The sequence below is a fragment of the Scylla paramamosain genome, unplaced genomic scaffold, assembly GCF_035594125.1.
Source record: "Scylla paramamosain isolate STU-SP2022 unplaced genomic scaffold, ASM3559412v1 Contig25, whole genome shotgun sequence".
In the NCBI taxonomy this organism is placed as follows: domain Eukaryota; kingdom Metazoa; phylum Arthropoda; class Malacostraca; order Decapoda; family Portunidae; genus Scylla; species Scylla paramamosain.
The window spans coordinates 630001-632905 of record NW_026973690.1 but is presented as its reverse complement, the minus strand read 5'-3'; the positions used below and the strand labels follow the sequence as shown (position 1 = coordinate 632905).

The 2905-nt window shown below is 44.6% G+C and overlaps 1 protein-coding gene across 3 annotated transcripts in view; it reads left to right on the top strand.

Annotated features, from left to right (window-relative positions):
- The first annotated feature begins 772 nt into the window (after nucleotides 1–772).
- LOC135097560 (uncharacterized) overlaps nucleotides 773–2905 on the top strand; it is a 37531-nt gene continuing 35398 nt past the window's right edge. The window contains exon 1 of one of the 3 annotated variants that reach the window (XM_063999486.1): nucleotides 773–1112. The gene's annotated coding sequence lies outside the window, so the exon portion shown is untranslated. The remainder of the gene's footprint in view (nucleotides 1113–2905) is intronic. The other 2 variants (XM_063999484.1, XM_063999485.1) reach the window with 2 other exon arrangements.

Below are 2905 nucleotides of genomic sequence, written 5' to 3'. Positions count from 1 at the left end.
GATGGTAAAACTGAACACCATATACGAGTTTTTGTTTGATGACGTTTCGTGTTAGTTGGTGGAGCAGGGTTGACCTAATCCCTAATTGTTGGGTAGAGAAATAAATGTCTTACCAGCTGATTTACTGCTAAACCACTGAAGGATTACTGTTAGCCCAACATGCTGCTGATAGACTGGTAAGTCTTCAGGCAGGACAGGGCTTACATGGTAGAGGCAAAGTGTGCAGCTCACCCCAGCGACACATCGACACTGGTGAAGCTCTGGACCCGTCAGTGTTGCTATGTGCAGAGACCACACCACCATCTCGGTGGTGGCCTAGGTGTTAATGTTTGATACATCCTCTACTGTATATGTTTGCCTGGTGCTTTTAGTGATGTATGAGTGGTTGTAATGAGACTGTTTGCATTATGTTTTAAGTTGTATGGTTAAGGTTAAAGAAGAGGGAGGAACTGTGAGGGAGTGAAAAAGGTTAGGAAGTGTGGGTAGGAGAAGAGAGAGAGAGGCAGTGCATTGTGGGGGAGGAAAAGAAGGAAGGAGTGAAGAGGGCATGGGAGGGAGGGTGTAGGGAGACGGTTGGGTTAGGGAGGAAGAGTGAGAACGGGAAGGAAGAAAGTGATGGTAGAAATAAAGTGATATAAATAACATCACCGTCCATTCTCTCTCCTCAAACCAACTGACCTAACAACCCATTGCAAAACTATTCCTGCAGTGCTAAGACCCAGACCTGCATGGGGCCCTGTGTGGCTCAAACTATGAAGGGAATTAAAGGTAACTTGGGAACAGTGCTGACGTCACACTAGTCAGCTCTCAGGCAGGAGTGGGTGTGCTGTGTGTTGTGTAAGTGTGAAGACGTGTGTGCTGTGCTGCCTCGCGTGTACTGGTGTGTGTTGTTCTATGTGTGTGTGTGTGTGTGTGTGTGTGTGACTCTGGAAACACTGGTCATGCGCTGGAGTACAGAAGACGTGGGTAGTGTTGTGTTGTGTTAGCTAAGGCGGGAGCACAGTAGGAGTCAAGGGACAGCCTGTGGGAGTGTTTACTTCCGTGCATCGACCAGGAGGAGTTAAAATCCCCGAACTTCCTGGATGTTCACAGTATTCCTTCAGTTCACAGTGGTGAGTACCGCACGTGTGTGTTTTTTTATAATGTGGAAAATACTCTGCCGCGTCTAGCTAGTACTGTACTTACGCCATCTTGCCCCTTGTTTACCCGTTAATCTTGCACAGAAACGTGATCTAATGAGACTTAAGGTGGCGCAGCCAGTCACAATACTCATAATTTGCGAATTTAGTTAGGAACAAAAATTTTTTTTTTTTTTTTATTCGTTTATATCCGTGGTGTGCAAGTCATGCAAGGACAAAGTAACTTGTTTGAGAGAAAAAAAAAACGTTTTATTGTCGTGGCTCGTGTGTTTTAGCGAAGACAAAGAAAAGGGGAGCATTACGAAGTTGCCATCAATCAACACACGTGTTCCTCAACAAGGGATGTGGTTAGTAATTCCGTAAGTTTCTGGTTAGGAAGGCCGCAGTAAGAGTAGGTACAGCCTTCCTGCGAGCGGTAGGATAGATTACGTTTGTTCTCATTAATGTTCACTCAGTTAGGTTATAATATTTTCCAGTAAAGTTTCCCTCGTGTCTGTTTTCCTTAGATATTTGTTTCGTTTAGCCATTTATTGAATTATTTATTTGCCATATCACAGACACAAGGCACTCATGCACTAGTGTTGCAATACTTTATAACAACACGATAAACAACCACCACACACTCAAACACCGTCCCCTGTCTTCCTGCGCCATGCTCGCCCATCCCTCCCTCTGCCCTGCCTCCCCCTGCCTCCCTCCACCCTTCTTCCTTCCTCCCCTCTCTCCCTCTGCCCTGCTACCTCCCCAGGCATGGTTTCCCCACCACACACATCCCAACTACTTCCCCCTCCCTCTCTATTGCTTGTTGAACACTCCCTATCTTCCCCCTCCATCCCCAAGAATATTGTTTTATTTATTTATTTTTTTGATGGGGGAAGTTTGGAGTTGTGTTATTTTTAAAGTGTGTGTGTGTGTGTGTGTGTGTGTGTGTGTGTGTGTGTGCAGCCGTACAGAAATATAGTTACAGTAAATGTTTTGTTTTGGAGTTTTCATCTTTCGATTTAAATCTTTGCTATCCCTTTCATTTTACCTTCAAGACTGGAATTCAGTACTGAAAACGAGTAACGGTTTTTATATACTCCTTTCCGTGTGTGTGTGTGTGTGTGTGTGTGTGTGTGTATGTGTGTGTGTGTTTTCGTGTGAGGTCGAGAACATTTTCTGTCCAATTGTAAGAAAAAAAAAGAAAAAAAAAGCTCCTTAAGTGACTCGTTTTCTGCCCCAAGTTTCTTCTTCCGACCGCAGCTCATGTGGTGGAAATTTCGCGTAATTGCTTTGTTTCTTTAACATTCCTGTCTGTGTGCGTGTGTGTGTGTGTGTGTGTGTGTGTGTGTCGTCGGCAGAGAGAGAGAGAGAGAGAGAGAGAGAGAGAGAGAGAGAGAGAGAGAGAGAGAGACTTTACAAACTTACCTAAAACTAACAAAACAACATTACCACCATCGTGAAGTGCTTGACACATAATCGGTGGCAAACATTTGCGAAAATCACGTGATCAGTGAGCGGCAATTACCGGCGCATAGCCAAAGTGATGCACATTATTCATGGCGACGCTTAGCAGCAGCTGAGGGATGGCGGGATGTCGACGGTCGGAGCTCCAGCAGTTATCTCATTAACGTTATTTCCACTCGTGTCTCATTAACTTTATCTCCACAAGAATACTAATGTGTGATTAACCTCAATGCCCTCCCTTTCATTGCGATAACCGACAATTTTCAGCACTAAAAGCACTGTATGAGATCTTTACAAACACTTACATCAACTCATCCACG